The sequence below is a fragment of the Triticum dicoccoides genome, chromosome 1A, assembly GCF_002162155.2.
Source record: "Triticum dicoccoides isolate Atlit2015 ecotype Zavitan chromosome 1A, WEW_v2.0, whole genome shotgun sequence".
Taxonomy (NCBI): domain Eukaryota; kingdom Viridiplantae; phylum Streptophyta; class Magnoliopsida; order Poales; family Poaceae; genus Triticum; species Triticum dicoccoides.
This window is the reverse complement of record NC_041380.1, coordinates 465,272,986-465,290,912: the sequence shown is the minus strand read 5'-3', so window position 1 is coordinate 465,290,912 and position 17,927 is coordinate 465,272,986.

Here is a 17,927-nt window from a genome sequence, read left to right as displayed (position 1 = left end):
CGACAAGATCAAATCAGGGCAGTTGGGTAAGTTTTTGAATCTGAATCCCTGAGCTGCGTGTCACTGTAATGTTGTAGATCCTATTTATCAGAAGCGGCCTGTTTGATTCATGGTGTGGTACCTAAAATAAAGTTTCAGAATTATGTGGGTGAAGCCAAGGCACAACCCTAAACCTCTGCCTCCTTCTTGTATCTCTGTAACATGTATCTGAAACATCTCATTTTTGTTGTTTATCAACAGAAGAAACACATAGCTAGTTGTTGTCTCTGATTTCAATTTTGTTTATGAATGGCATGGATTGCATGAATTTTTGAAACAGCAAAATACAACTGTTGATGCCATGTATGTGTCTATGCCATGTATCTATTGATGCATTGTAGATGAAATTCTGAAATTCCGGCAATTCTGAAAATTCTGAAACAGCAATATAACTCTTGATGCCTTGTAGATGAAAAAAGTGACTGTTGCACAACACCTGCTATATTTTACGAAAACAAAAACTTGCGCCTCATTTTAGGAAGCTGCGAATGAAGGGGAAGGGAGCTATGTCCAAAGGAACTTCTCTGTCCATGATAATGAAGATTCAGATGGTTTGTTGCATGTTGATGATGCGATGCAAGATGATTCGGATGATGGAGATGTTTCATCGCAGCCACTACCACCCTATGTTGGCAAGGTCTTTGACACAATTCAGGATGCAAAGAAATTCTACAATGACTATGCCTTCAAGTTGGGTTTTGGCACACACATATCTTCAACAAAGTACAACCAGAAGAAGGGACAGAAGCAAGAGATGCCGTAATGATCAAGAGGGTCTTTGGGTGTGTGCATGCTAGAAAAGCTGATAAACCGGAAACAAGTAGCACCTTGGAGACCATTGCAAACAGAAGCAAGCAACACCTGCAGGCGGCCTAATGCTGCTATGGATATAACAAGAAAATGCCAGAAGAATAGGATTACAAAATAATCCAAACAAATGTTTTCTTATGATCTGTTTTGTGGCCCTTGTGTCCTTTTGTGATGCTACATATACACATTGAGCGCCAAGCCGCTGGTTACTACACACAAAACATCTTTGGCAAGTTCCAGAAACAAGTCACTACTTCTACCGGCTACATTGTCAACTAAGACACCGAGTACCAAGGGCAAGGTCTCCTATTCAAGCTAACATCAAGCTCATATGAGAACCCAAAGCATTATTCCGTGCATGTTATGATCTATGAAGAGGTGTTTCAATGCAGCTGCCACTACTTTGAGATGAATGGCCTGGTTTGTGCCCACATAATAAGGGTGATGTTGCACCTCGATGTTCAAGTTATTTCGTAGTGATACTTGTTGGATAGGTTGTCTGAAGCAACAACAACAAGCATGGCCAGAACTGGGCGATTGCTGGACTTCAGACACCCCTCCACAAACAAACTGAAATAGAACTCCTTGTGTCGAAGGTTAACATGGCTTACCTCGAATGCATGTTGCAATGACGATGCTTACAAAATATCGGATGAAGCAATAAAGGTTCTTGAGCCTCCCTTCGCAGCATCGAGGAGAGGAGCACTGCCAGTACAACAAGCAGCACAACAGAGTGAAACACCACCACCAGCAGCAGCTGTCGTAACAGAAACATTGCATGATGACCTACCACAACCAGATATGCTACAGAACCCAGCTCGTGTGCCTAAGAAAGGGAGACCAACTGAAAGAGAAAAGAGGAAGAAGACTTTGGTAGAGCAGCGAGATGACAAGCTGAAGAAGAAGTCAAAACAAGAAGAGAAGAAGACAACGGCAACAGGGAAGCCAAAATCTGAAAAAGGAGTATTCGCTGCACATTCTGCAAAGAAGAAGGGCACAATGTGTAGACATGTGGACCACTCAAAGTTGCGACAGAGGCAGTGGCAGCACAACCTAAATGTCAATTCTGCTCAGAGGTTGGACATGATGTACCAAACTGTGTGTACTTGAGAGCGGTGATGACAAATGCTCCGAGAAATGCCCAAGCAACGCAACTCAACCTCTAGGAAAAAACTGCTCCAAGGAAATGCTCCATAAGATGTTTTTCATTTTCTTTTGCGCCTCACATTGTGCTTGAGGAACAAACATTCATAGTTTCCATTTTGCAACATTGATGATGTATTTAATATATATTTCCATTTTGCAAAAGCTATGTTACGGGAAAAACAGAGGAAATAAAAAGATCTCATATTCTTATGTGTGCCTGAAATTGATACCTATGTGTGCCTGAAAATAGAGGAAAACAAAGCACTATCCTGCAAGAAAACAGACAAGAAAGGCTCACATTTTGTATCTTGAAATAGTTTTGAATTTGTTGTTTTCTTCATTTTGTCCTCCTTACAATATTTTTGTTTTCATGTTGAAAAAACATGTTTCCAATACTTGAAACATCTTGTGTTTTGAACAGTTTTTTGAGGTCTGATCCAGAACATGAATGATGCTTTCAGCAAATGTTGACATATTCTCACTATTGCTAAGCACATTTTGTCCTCCCTCCAATAATTTACATACATACATGATGATGCAAGATGGTTTCAGTTAAAAAAATGAATTGTTTCAGCAATATAATGCCAGTAAATATACATGGCGCATGAAGTATGATTTCACTGTTTCAGCACAAAAAAAACCCAATGAAAACAAAAATATACCAAGCTGCAAAAAAGGCCAATCATTTTCATTACCAACTCTCCATCAATCTCTAGTTCACATTCACATGGGTCAGCATGGATCAACATGGATGGTGCTCCAGCATTTCAAAACAAACTAAAAAAAGGAAAATAAGATATGCCCAGCATGATAGATGCTCCAATCTTAAGTTCAACAAAAAACATCTAGATAGCTCCGGCATGATACTTGCTGTTTTCAGTTACATAAATGGATGTTTCGGACACATGGACTCACAAAATAAAAAAAATAAAAAAACTAAGCTAGCGAGTTTGTGGTCTGATTGTCATCTTCTACGAGCTTCTCAGCAGTTTATGGAACTCTTCGGCTGAGTTGAGAGTGTTCTGAGGGTGCTTGAAAAGCTTTGGTGCTACAAATGTTCGAAAATTGAGCAACGACCTCGTGTCCTGAGCATAGAAAAAGCAGGAATACAAAAAATGGAAAATATTAATATTTCGCGCAGCCGCTTTGCCGACCAATGAGTTTGGAAGATAGGCCTGCTGCGAAACAAGAGCAAAAATGAAAACATGAAAACCATCAGCAATGCATGTCTACTTATCAGAGAATGAAAAGTATTGAAGCAAAAGTTGAAGATTTCATATATAACTGCAGATAAAATGCAGGTTTGAAAGAACATTAGCTAATCCAACTAATTTCAGATAAACATGAGCTAAAGATTCATGGAAAAGTATTGGAACAGTAGCTAAATTTTAGAGAAAAGATATATGTAATTTCAAAAGCAAAAACTGAGTTCCCTGTGCTATAAGCTAGCAGTACAAACATTTCTGTAGTTTCAGAAACATAACCTACAGACATAACCTACAAACTAGTTTCAGAAAGGTAAGTTTCTCTGAAATTTAGCTGTTGTTTCTCTGAAATTACATATATGTTTCCTTCCCTTCTCTGAAACTACATATATGTTTCTCTGAAACTACAAACTGGATGACTGCATGAGCTACAGAAGCTTTGAAGTAAAAAGAAAAATCCTGCATCACTAGTTTCCTGCAACACTTCAAGTCTGTACCACTAATTCCCTACAACACATCAAAATCCTGCATCACTAACTTCCAGGTAAAAATGCTACAGAGGTTTTGAGCTACAAACATTCAGAAAAGGATATCATCAGCTACAACACATCAAGGGGATAGCATGAGCTCCAGCAGCAGCAGCGTATTCTGAAAGTCAAATCAACAATCTACACATCTACACCACCTATATCATCTACATCATCCACCTCGGCGCCGACGACGAGAGCATCTCCCTATGTCGTAGCACCGCTACAATGAGCTGCAAAAATTCAGAAACTAACACAAAAATGAGATCATGCAACTTTAAGATCTCTCTGCATCACAACATAAACTATGAGCTTCACAAAAAATAAAACAAAGGGGATCCTACAGAAACTGTGTGCTCTGAAAATTTAAAAACACACAAATGGGATCCAATGCACAAATTTCCAGCAGAAGAGGATCTAGTGCACAAATTCGTATCACAACATAAACTATGAGGTTCATAAAAATGAAACAAGGGGATCCTACACAAACTGCACGCTCCAGAAATTCAGAAACACACCTATGAGTTTTCAGAACTATGCGCTCCAGTGCACAAATTTTCAGCAGCATAAAAACTGAAAGAAAAACGATCCTAAAACTCGTTGTCGCGTCGTCGAACTACCTACAACGCCGCCGAACTACCTACAACCGCTCTGCTCCTTGTCGCGCCATCGTCTCCATCATGGTGACATGCCATTTTTTTGAGGAAAATGAACTATGAAGGTAGCTAAAACTAACTAAAAGGGACTTATGGACGCCACTTCTTTGCCATTTACATCCCCACCGGCCCACCTCCTCCCAGCGAATCGTTCGCCAACTAAGAGGGTCCTATTTCGGTTATGTTTTGTTTCTTTTAACAGTTCCCTACTAAAATCAAACAATCTGCATCCAAATTGCCAAGATCTAGAGTTGATTCTAAGAAAAACCTCCAAACTAGGTGAGAGCACGTTCGCTAATTTGCAGCAGCAAATAACTAAACTACCATTTCAGCAACCTAACACACATATCCAATGCAACAAATGAACAAGTTCGCTCGTTTATGCTTCCATCTCAGCCAGCAAAACCAGACAAACAAGATGCTCCAAATCAACAGTCCAGTTCATCAGGACGCCAACAGAATGCCTTCCAGTAGAACAGCAGCCGCAATAGAATCACATCAACAGTTGAGGAACACAATCCAACCGCACAAGGAAACCTACAATTCTGACGCTGTTCCGTTCCTTCGGGCAAATGCATTCTCAAGAAATCGAACAGGGAAGCAAAATCAATCAGTGCTGAAAAATCCGCGCTAATTTCCGGCCGCCACCCATCTTTCCGGAGCATCTTGTTCGGGGGGAGGGGGGGTGGTGTCCGATCCATACCTGTCGGCCACCGCCGAACCCGTCGACGTCGTCGCCACCGCTGAGGATATGCGCCGCCGCCGTCGCCCATGCCGCCCAACGCCCTGCGCCGCCCGCCGCCGCCGCCTCCCGAATCCAGCCGCGTATCCCTAGCCCTCTTAGAGACAAGAGTCGATAGAGCTGGTCAGTTGCAAGAATAACTGTATTGAAACAATGGCTCTGTTTCAGAAACGCACGCGTGTCACGCGGAAGCGGGGAGGCTGTCCTCCGTCCGATCAACAGACGATCTGACGGACGCTTAGCCGGCGGATGCCGCATGAGTGATCGGTCGGGTGAAGGAGAGCTTTTCCCATTCTGTTTTCTTTCTTATTTTTTCATTTCTTTGTTATTTTCAGGTTTTCATCTCTTTTCTTTGATTTCTACTGTCATGTTTTGCATCGGTTTTTTCGGCTGATTTTGTCTGTTTTCTTCTTTATTTCCTTTTTCATTATTATCTTATCGTTTTCTTCAGTTTCCTTTGTTTCCTTTTTAGGTTTATATTTATTATTATTATTTTAAACACACGTCTACTTTTTGATGCACAATGTACACTTCTTCAATACCGCATGAACATTTTCATACACATTTAATATTTTATCATATGTTATTTACATTTTTCATAATACATGTTTTGATATCTACTTTTTTCATACACGGTGCATATTTTCTGTATACAACAGGAACATTTTTACACACATTTAACATTTTCGGATACATAATTAACATTTTGTAAAATATATCTTTTCAGGTCTACATTTTGTGAATACACATCGTACATTTTAAGTATCTATAAGAAAAACGATTCTTATACACTGCTATTTTATTTCTTTTTCAGGTTTATTTGTGTTTCTTTCAGTTCTTTTTAACACATACTAGTTTTTTTTACTCCCTCCATTCAGAAATACTTGGTTCAAATTTGAAGTAAAACAACGACAAGTATTCTGGAGTAGAGGGAGTACATTTTTTTGTATAAGCCTGCATATTATTTCCTACATGATGAACAATTTAATAGAAAAATGTATATCAATTCAAATACATATACTGATTTTTTCGAATGCATGTTTAAATATATTTAATTAAACATTGGACATTTTGTAATTGCTTGAAAAAAATTGGTAGTACGTGTACATATATTACAATATATACTTAATTTTTGGAAATGCCCCAAACAGTTTTCTTTTGAAAAAAAGATTATTTCTAAGAAATATGTACATTTTCTAAATGGTACGAAATATTTTCTTGATTTAAGAAAACATTTTTTACACAGTATAAATTGTCTTGTCAAAATTTGACATACATTTGTTAAAATACGGAAATATTTTTAAGTTGGCAGGAACATTTTTTAGTGCTATCAATTTTTTTAGAAGTTGTTCAAACATTTTTTTAACACTGCGATAAGATTTTCTGGGAAAGTGTGGTGAACGTTTTTAAACTTAAACAATTTTTTCTATTTTATATAAATATAACCATACATAATAACTTTAAAAAATAGCGGTAGGGAGTCACTGCTCCTTCCGTGGGGCGGCGCAATTAGGCCATAATATGCGGGTTTTAGCATTTATGTTCATGGGAGCGTGATTAAGGGGAGCTCCTAAGTGGTGCCTTAAGCAGGACCTCCTATTTGCCGCCTTTTGCGGCAAACTGCCATGATTCGCACATGGCATAAGTGACAAGGGCCGGCCCATTTTACACTAGCGCACTATGAAAAATCAATAAAAAAACTGCCAAAGATGGGAATCGTACCCGCGCCCGCGGAATACAAGAACTGCACTCATACATTGTTCACATGCAAAATGCTTCTGGGAAGAAGCATATGCTTAGTTTGGCCTCAGATTGTCTCGTCTTCATCCTGACTCATGGGCGCGGGATATCACATGTGACCCTCGGTTTACTGATCATGTGGTCTATCTGGCACTCCCGGAATTGGATCTAGCACGGCGAAGAAGGGAAGAATCCTACGGCGATGATCAGGGCTACCAAGGAGGCGATTGCCCTCCTTCATCTTCCACGCCGAGATGCGATGATTTTGCATGGTTTTGGTTGGAGACCACCTGATGAGGGACTCGTCAAGATCTCCACGGACGGTGCCTTAAATTTGGCAGATGGCAGGGGTGGTGCGGGAGGGGTGGCTAGATCCTCTTCGGCGCTCCTGGGAGCATGGTGCAAAACATATTTGAGTATTTCTGATCCCTTGATTATGGAGGGTTTATCACTGCGAGATGGAGTTCATTTTGCTTCACTTAGAGGATTCTCGCGTGTGGTCATAGAAACCGATTGCTTGAAGATGGTGACGCTCTAGAACACTCACCACAATTCTCGGTCAATTGTGGCTCCTTTATTGTTAGATATAGGAGAGCTATGTAATAATTTTACTTTATTTGATATTCAGCATGTAATCAGGTCAGCTAATGTTCCGGCGCATCTTTGTGCAAAGCGCGCTTGCACTCTGAATGTGACCGATAGCTGGCTTGAGGAGACTCCTGACTTTTTGGTGACCAGCCTTTTGGCTGACTGTCCCAAGAATGCCTTCATATGAAATAAAGCTCTCTGGTTTCCCTGCAAAAAAAACTCGGAAAGTTTGCAATGCGGTACCCAAAGAAATGAAACGCAATGACAAAATGTGTGCGGTCTTGCAAAGAAAAATCCATATATTTCCTGAAAAAATGCGATTCCTTTTCTAAATGACGAATATTTATAAAAATAGGACCAAAATTTTAAAATGACGAACAATCTTAAGAAATATAACATTTTTCAAAAATAATTAACATTTTTCTTAAACCGGAACAATTTTTTGAAATTCCAAAATCAAACTTGGAAAGGCGAATATGAAACTCCCGAACAAATTTCGAAAACTAGAACATTTTCCTAAATTTGTGAACAATTTTTGAAACTATAATTATTTTAAACTCCTAAAAAAATGAAAACATGGACATTTTTTAAAAATTTGTGAACAATTTTTATAATCAGAACATTTTTGAAATTGTGAACAAATTTTGTGAATCCTAACATTTTTGGAAATTGTGAATTTTGTTTGAAAAGAAGAACATTTTTTGAAATTCCTGAACATTTTTTGGACATTGTGAACAATTTTTGAAAAATAGAACACTTTTTGAAATTACTAACAATATTTGAAATTTTTGAACAAAATAAATAGGAAAACGAAAAAACAATAAAAAGAAACACAGAAAATAAAAGGAACAAGAAAAACAAAAAAATAATGAAAAAAGGAAAAACTGACATGTTTTTAAAAATCATGAACATTTTTCGAGTTAATGAACATTTTTTGAAAAATGACCATTTTTAAATTTCAAACATTTTTCGAGTTAATGAACATTTTTTGAAAAATGACCATTTTTTAAATTTCAAACATTTTTTAAAGGCAAGAACATTTTCTTAAATTTAAGAACAATTTTCGAACATGAACTTAGTTTAAAAAAGATAAAATAACCTTGAAAAGGGAAAAAGAAAAAAGTATCAGAAAACGAGAAAAAGAAAAAGAGGAAACCGAAACAGAAAAAAGCCCAGCAAAAAAAAGGGTTTAGGGAACGTTCTAGAAGGTTCCCAAAACCGGATGGCTAGGTGCGATTATAAGCTCAAAAACCGGGCCGGCCCATCGCGTCGCTGCTCGGTCGCTCGCCTATGCGAAGCGCCGGCAGTTTGACGCAAAGAGCGTCAAATAGGATTTTCCGCCTTAAGCGCCACTGCGAGCAACCGGCGCCCACGCGCGCCCCCTTCGTGAGCCGGCCCATTAAACCATCGCTCCCTCGCTTTGCTCCCGCTTCGCTTCTATTGTAGTATTAAAGTAAATGAGACAAAGAAGAGACACAAATGATCCTCTTAGATCTATTGCAATTTGGGAGACCCACTTATATACATGCTGAAAGGGTGTGTTAGGGAGTCATTTGTTCCCTAACAGACACCTCCTGGGAGGCATCCCTCCCATATAATTGATCACATGTTTTTATTTCTCAACACTCCCCCTTGATCAATTCATCATATGTATATTGCAAGCTGAAAACTCCTCCAAAAACCCTGTGGGAAAAATTGAGGAGAAAATCTTATAATAATATGCCATCGAAAACTCCTTTAAAACCTAGTGGGAAAAATATAAGGAGAAACCAATATGGGATATATCCGCACTTGTATTTATATTGTCTCGTTAAAAACCTTATATGAGAAACCATCGTGGAAAACCCATAAAAGGAAAAAGAGTACTATATGAGTGATTTGAGGATCACCAATGGGTTATAACTTGGGATTTTACTCCTCCTGAACTTTGCAAACCTCAAGAATATCTCATACCAATTCCACGAACCTAGTTCTGGAATATAAACATTGATAGAGATATTATGAATATCACAATAATCTGTTTGCATATTATCCTATTACATTTCTGTAATTCACAAGGATAAATATAACCCATAAGCAATACAAGTGACATTATGTTGGAAGATAATGATAATCTCCACATAATTTCACATATGGCCAATCATTCTATGAAGTCATCCATATTTTGTGATGCTTCAAATAAAATAGAATGATTACTGGAAGGACTCGTTTAGAGTCTATTCTGAAGACTTCCCTCAAAATACTCTTCCAGCAAACCCAATCTTTGATATAGCATTGTGGGATCAGATAATTAGCCACTATCAATATATCAAACCATGGTCCCATCTTAATTTTTCGGATGAGATTGATCAAGACCCTTTGTGCCCTGGATATATCTAAGGATATTCCGTACACAAACCTTATACCTTTCGGGGAACTGCACTCAATAAATTGCCAACAATTATAGTGCCAGACCTGACATATTTTGCAAGATATATGAGTGCTTTGATGGTATTTAGATATGGCAATTCATGCTCCACTATCACTTCACCATCTCCCCTATGTCTTAAGGATTTGTATCCCATATTAGGTATAATATGACCATATGTGTCTTTAATATAATATATCCATATTGAACTTCTCCAATACTTTCGGATATATGAAGACTGATATCTTACGGAAATATGCTCAAGTCATAAACTTAGCTTAATTTGGCTTAACCCAAATATCCGTATTAAGATGATTGTGTGTATTTTATGTCTTATATAGACTTTGATGATGTTGCAGGATTTCCGCGGCCACCTATGGGACCGGGTGGCCCCTTGTTGGTTCGGCAGGGGGGATTGCGCGTTGCACAAAGATCAGACCAGCGTACGGCAGCACGGCAGAGAGCACACAAGCGATTTACCCAGGTTCGAGCCGCCCCGAGGCGTAAAACCCTACTCCTGCTTTGGTGGATTGATGGTGGAATGAGCGTGGTGATGCATAGTACACTTGCCCGGCAAGGTTTGTCTTAGGGCCGCAGCGTCTACGCGCGTATGGTGGCTTGGGGTTGTCAACTTTCTAACCCTCTAACCCTTCCTACGAGTGCCATGGGCCTACTTTTATAGATTAAGGGGTCACCACAGTGGCAAAGTGGTCATTATCAACTGATATGATAGCAAATAGTGCTATCATACCTAACTCTGCGGGCTGACAGGGTGCATTAAATGTGCCACTTAGTGTCACATCACTGGGCGCCCGGCAAGGCCTGCCGGTCTATCTCGCTAGCTTCACACATGTTCTATTGACACGTAATAGGACGGGTGTCATCTGTGGGCTTGTAGGAAATGGCTGCCATGTGGCGAATGGCTGCCACTTAATCATCTTGCGGCTTGACACCGCACTGATTGATAACGTGAGTCGTGCTAGAGTGGTTGGTGGGGCTGTTCTGCCCCCGCGAGCCCCGGTAGGCTCTGCAGGGGAGCCTCAGCTGCTTGCTTCTGGTGGTGGCCTCGCCCCTTGCCGGGCTCGCCTGCCCGGCAAGGGAGGCCGTTCACTTGCCGATATCCTGCTCCTTAGGCTCAATCTTGGTCCTTCTGAGCTACATGTTGGTTCTTCAAATCTCTTGGCTCTTCAATCTTTGACTTAAGCTGGTGCTTCAATCTTAATCTTGTGCCTGTGCATAGTTGGTCAACAGACCCAGGGTTTGTTGCACCGACAGAAGCCACCGGGCCTGCCCCGAACGCGTTGCTAAGTGTCGTCAGGGTAGATCCTAATAAGTGCACAGGCAGGATCGCCGAAGGGGTTAGCCCCTTGAGCTCCCCTTTGCTGCTTCATTAGTCTTGATTTCGGGCCAGTTTCCGGTTTCCCCGTGGGGTCTTCTAGCTGGGCGCCGGCGTCTTCTCTGCCGGTGCCTGTGCTGGAGCCCCTCTTCCGGTGCTGGAGGTGGTGACCAGGGGGCTGTCGAGGTGCTCCACACGTCTTACTCCTTCGCAGCCTCGCCACTCCCGACCTTGTCGGGCTGGGCTCGCCAGCTCCCGACAAGGATCGGGGTGGCGTTGTGCCAGCGATGTGCTCGTCCTCTACTCTTCCCACCGCAATACCTGGATAAGAGGGACAAGGAGAGGAGTTTACGGAGTACTTATCCTTTTTCAATCTTAAACCTGTAGGCAATTGCCAAATTTTAATTCAAATAATGTAATCTCTCGAGTCCATCCCTGTGTTCTGTAATGCTTGTACTTGTGTTAGCATATGAATGAAAAATATGAACCTTGTCGACAACTGAAAGTACATGTAGTCCCCATGTGTGGTTTTGGTAATTAATGATAATCCTTATGGACTAATGTTTGCATTGAGATATACATTTGAAGGTTAGTCCCATTGGAAAATGATTGAAGAATAACGGAAGACAACTCCTTTGAAGCAACAATTACATTGAGATGATCAAAATGAAGTTCATTGGAGTATCTTAAGGGTTTCCATGCTTAGAGCTATGGTTTGAGCCATAATGGATCAAGATCTTAAAAGGATGATTTTAATGATGAATTCTAGGAGTGGCTCAAAGATATGAGCATAATGGACTCATGTGCTGTGTCATGATTGATCAAGTATTCAAGCAAGCTATTCAAGTGAAGAATTCAATATACCCTTCAAGACATCAAGATTAAACATGGAGTAGAGATATAGGTTGACCAAGATGAAGCTCAAAGATCGAACTCTAAATGGTCAATACATGAGCGCAAACGATGCACCACATAGGATCTTGTGGTATGATAATAAATTATCAATTGCACTCTGTGTACTAACCCATACTATGTGTTGTCTATATTTTTGAGGGTTAGGTGATTCTCATGGGCTCGCATCGAGAGAGAGATTTCAAGTGTCTATGAGAGGATGACATCAAGTGTTGGTGATCATGGTTGTTAAGGGCAAGTTCAAGATAAACATCCCAAAGGATTACATGCTTGAAGCTTGTGGATGATCACATGATGGACAAGTGAAGATGAATACAAAGAAAAGCTTCCCACATTGTGTACGGGGAGAGACTTGAAGACTTCACCAATGTCTTGCCTTCATCTTTAGCCAAGAATAAACATCAACATCAATATGAAGTGAACGGCTCATGTCAAAGGTATTAGTTCCTTTGACGTTAGTGTTGTGGAGTGATGACCACCAAAGAAACATATACACTCAAGAATGGATTCTCGATAGCTATGTAGTGTAGCTCTTTTATGATTCTTGAGTTATAGGGATCCCGCACTATTAAGAGGGGATCAAAGGGGTTTGTGATGGATTTGCTCAAGTCAACATCTTCTCTACACAATTCCACTCCTATCCTATATACCAAACAAAATCCAAAGCCAAATAGGTTTCCCAAATATATGATAACACCTTTGCATATTTGGCATCCTACATTTTGATTGATCTTGTATGGTTCTATATGTGAGGACCTGGGGTTTTTCCATAGCTTCAAAACGAGCCCAAGATCATCAAAATCGGAGTTCGTATGAAAAAGTTATGCATGCTTTACTTTCGGTATGCTGGCTGTTTTCTGCGGGTACGGAAGTTCCGGGCCGCCCGGAAGTTCTGGGGGCCGGAAGTTCCGGGCAAGTTCCGGGGAAAGTTCCGGGTTAACCAGAGAGTTTGCACATATCTGGTCCAAAGGGAGCCCAGAAGTTTCGGGCCTCCTGGAAGTTCCGGGGGCTAGAAGTTCCGGGCAGATTCCGGACCAAGTTCCGGGCTAACCAGAAAGTTTGCACATATGTGTCCAATAGCTGGCCCAGAAGTTCCGGGCTTGCCCAGAAGTTTCGGGCTGCGTTTTTCTGTGCATAACGGGCAGATTCGGTGGGGCACTATATAAGGCACCCTTCTTCCCCATCGAGTCAGGGCTTTTGGATCTGAGATTTCCCCATTCTTTTGAGCTCTATCCTCCTCCCCCAAGCCTCAAAACTCCAATCCATTTGGGGGGGGGGGGACTATCCCATGGATCTAGGGTTCATTTGTTGACCTCCTCCATTGTTCCTCTCCTCTCCCATCCCTCCATATCATTAGTTGCTTTTGGTGGGATTTGAGAGAGAGGGATTTGAGCCTTCTCATGCTAGACCCTGAAGAGATTTGTGAGAGTTCCTGAGAGAGATTTCATCCAAGCATACACCCACTCCTCCTCTCTCTTTTGACCAAAGAAATTTGTGATTTGAGCAAGTCTTGAGCATTTCCCCCTTTGTCTTGTTACTCTTGGAGGTTGGAGACTCCTAGGCGGTAGGAGTGCTCCGGTGAGGAATCAACTTGTGATTTGTCCCCCGGAAAGTTTGTGAAGGTTTGGAGGCCACCTCAAGGTCTACCACTAGTGGTTGGGAATCACCTTCGTGGTGATATCTCAAGGAGAATAGGGTGAGCCTTCGTGGCATTGGTGTGCCTTCGTGGTAACATCCACCTCTCTAACGGTGACTAGCTTCCCTCCAAGGAAGTGAACATCGGGATACATCCTCGTCTCCGTGACTTTGATTATCCCTAACCCTAACTCCTTACTTGTGGTTTACTTTGGTCATTTGACCGTGCATTCACTATATCTTATTGTCCTCATTATATTGTGGTGGTTCATTATATTGTGTTGGCCATTTCCTTGTAGAGATTATTTAGGCCTACACTTCATATTCCGCAATTCATACTTGCTACTGTTGATATACTTTGTGATTAGTGTGAATTACTAACTTGTGTCATACACTTCCATATATTGTGATATTGCTCAAGTAAATTTGTGTAACTTACTTGAGTTTGCTTGTATCATTCAATTCCATATATTGTGATACAATTTGTGTAAGCTTGTATTGCTTACTGGTGGTTGTGTGTATTATTCATTTCCATATCTCGTGATATACATTGAGTAAGTTTGTGTGACTTACTTGTGCTTACTCATATCCTCGTTAGTCTCATCTTGTTTATGCTAAGTTGTTGGTGCACTTAGTGAGCCTAGTATATTTAGCATTTGTGCTTTAAAAGTATCCGCTTAGTTTATTTCCGCATTAGGATATAGCCAAATCCATAAAAGATTTTAAAACGCCTATTCACCCCCCTCTTGGCGACATCGTGGTCCTTTGAATTGGTATCAGAGCTAGGTCTCTCCTTATTAGGCTTAACCACCTAGAGAGTAACGATGTCGACTAGTGAACTAGTGTACGATGACACATTTTGTTTTAATGGCACAAATTACATTATGTGGAGATTACGCATGCTTTGTCACTTTTAGGCCATGGGTCCAAATGCTTTGCGGATTGTGGTTGTAGGGAATTCAAATCTAAAGGATGGACAATCTCCATCACTTGATGATATGCATCTTGAGTGTGAAGCTTTAAGTGTCATTCACCAAGATATAACCTTCGAGGTGTTCAAGTCAATCTCGTCTTGTTCGTTGGCTCATGAGGCTTGGACCAAAATTGAAGATATATATGGTGGGTCCAATCTTGATGAAGACAATATTATTTTCGGGGAGTTAATGGAGGAGTTATCCACCTTTTTAAATCATGAAGAACTCTCTATTGCTTCCACCTCCAATTACTTGGACACGTTAATATCTTCCACTTCACCAACATGTGGCATGCCACAAGGTAATGACATGGTGAGTGAAGAAATATCGTGTGATGATATGCTTGATCTCCCATGTTGCCATGATAGAAATGCTTTGGTTTCCTCTAGTTGTCCTATGACTAACCATGTAGAGGAAATCAAGAAAGATGAGACATGCTTGATTGATGAAGAACCCTCTTCTCCAAAAGAATCATCATCAACCCCCTTTGTTCACATGTGCCTAATGGCAAGAGGTAATGACGAGGTATCATCTTCTCTTAGTGATAATGATGATAGTTGTAATGAGGATGATGATGATGACTTGACTCAAAATCTCTATGAGATTGGGAAAACTCTTCATAGAGCTAAAAATAACACTTATAAAAGGTTCCAAGATGTTCTTGCTTGCTTTCAAAAATGTAATGACTCATTTCTTAACGAGCAAGCAAAAAGTGAACAACTTGAACATGAACTTTCTAAGGCTCATCAATGTCTTAGTGATTTGAGGTCTTTAAAAGAAGAGATTGAAGTTACTCATTGTAAACTTAAAGAGGATTTTGAGCACCTTGACCTTGGCTACAAGAATGTCAAAGGAGAGCTCACCAAACTTTCTTAGTCTCATGGGGAACTTCAAGCTACTCATGCGGAGTCTCTAGTTTCTACATGCTCATCTCATATTGATAATGATGCTTGTGCTACTAACTCTATCTTGTGTGAAGCATCGATATTAAAAGAAAATGTTGAGCTTAGGACAACTTGATTTGCTAACTAGCAATTATGGGAAATTGGAAGAAAGTCACGAAAAGCTCTCGGGCACTCATGAGGATCTTCTAATCTCTCATGATGGGCTAAAGTTTGCTCATGAGGCTATGGTCACCAAGGTAAAATCGTATGAGTCTCATGTGGATATTATCACACCTTCTACTCGAAATACCTTATTGCCATGTGCTAGTCCTTGCAATTCCTCTCTACATGATATTGATACATCTTGTGATGAATTGCTCACCATGCCTTGTTGCTCTAACAAGGAAGCTTCTATTTCATCTAGTTCTTTTGTTAATACTAACCTTGTAGAGGAAAATAAAGAGCTCAAGGCCCAAGTCACTAGTTTGAAGAAAGACTTGGAAAAATGTTGTGATAATATCATGAGTGTGCAAAAGGACCCTCAAGACAAAATAGGACTTTATTTCATCTCCAACAAGATGAAGTCCAAGAACAAGAAGAAGGGACAAGATCAAGTCAAGAATCCGGCCAACATTATTTGCTTCAAGTGCAAGAATGTTGGACACCATGTGAGATCTTGTCCATTGAAGAATAAGGCTTCAAGTGTGAAGCATAAAGGAAAGTGGCCTCAAGTTCAATCTCAAGATAATGAAAGGCCTCTCCTCATGCTTAACCAAGATAATGTTCTCTAAGTTGAGAAAGTAAAGAAGAAGAGAAAGGGGAGCACATGTTGCTATATTTGCCATGAGAAGGGACACATATCTTCATCATGTCCCAACGGTAATGTGTCTAAGCCTCCAATTATCCATGATAATTATTCACTTAGGAAGGATGTTGATGGTAATATGTTTGCCAAGTATGTTGGTACCCAAAGTGGTTTGAAAGTGGATAAGACCATTTTGGTTGCCAAGCCTATTGTTACTAACTTCTTAGGACCCAACGTGGTTGGGGACCATCGAGCTCAAACTTGATCAATAGGTGTGTGGAGGGCATTGGAGACGTGGCTTGTTCATGAAGAAACATTATTCTCACCATTCATTATGGTTCAAACCAAGTCAAGTGAATTATCATCATATTTGTCATTCCAATGCTCCTCGTGGCGGTAACTTGTATTTGTATTATCTACATTGAAAGTTACTAGCCCCATGCATGTTTAGGTTTTGTACCTAGCATGTGTTTTTATATGTTGTGTCTCCTAATATGCTTGATTTGTGTTATCTAGCATGTGTAGGTTGCAATGCATGTCATATATTTGTGTGTGTAGTCTTGAGCCTTTATTGCTTCATTAGTTGAATCTTCCTTGTTTTTTGAGATATTAATGGATTATCACATTATGGGAGAGTGTTATGCTCTACGCACATCACAAACCTAAAATGTATATATATATATATATATATATATATATATGGGATACCACCTAGTATTTATAGTGCAAGATTAATTATCTAGTCACTATGTGGTATGTCAAGTTCATTCAAAACTCAAATTCTCATCCATTGATTATCTTTGGCTGGATTTCATATGCCTCTTATGTATAATGCATGGATCATCACATTATGGGGGAGTGATATGCTTTGTGCATATCACAATCCTTGTTAATATGAACAATTGAGGGAAGCCACTTAGAATTTATATTTGAGATTATCTTATATCTCTGTGGCATGCAATGCCTTGTTTACATATGGCATTCTCGTGTGGTTTTGCCCATGGTTATCTTAAAAATAATATTTGGAAAATCATTTGATTAAAGCTATTCCAGTTGTTGCTTTGCATGATGATCTTTCTAATTGGAATGTTAATAAGTTGCTATCCAAGCATTGTGTTTATTTCTAAAACTCTCATGTTATGATTGTGTTAGTATAGATGACCATGTACTTATTTGATTTCTACACCGAATGATAACTCGAAATACCATTTTGTTCGAGTTCATCTAAATGATTTGTATGGAGTTATGGGAGTTTGTTATCTCATTGCTTATAGCGTGCTATATCTACTTGAGTGAGATATTCCTATGAGTATGTATGCAATGCATATCTTATATGCTCATTGGTTTTCCTTGGTTCATATGTTGAGCCTTGTGTGCTATCATATGTTGATTTGTCACTTTGATTCATTTTGGACAACATGAATGCCGAGTGATGTTATTGGAAGTATTAACGGTTATGTGTTCATTTGTCCAATTTGTATCTCCCTGGATTTTGGTTGGCTTGTGCATGCATATTTACTA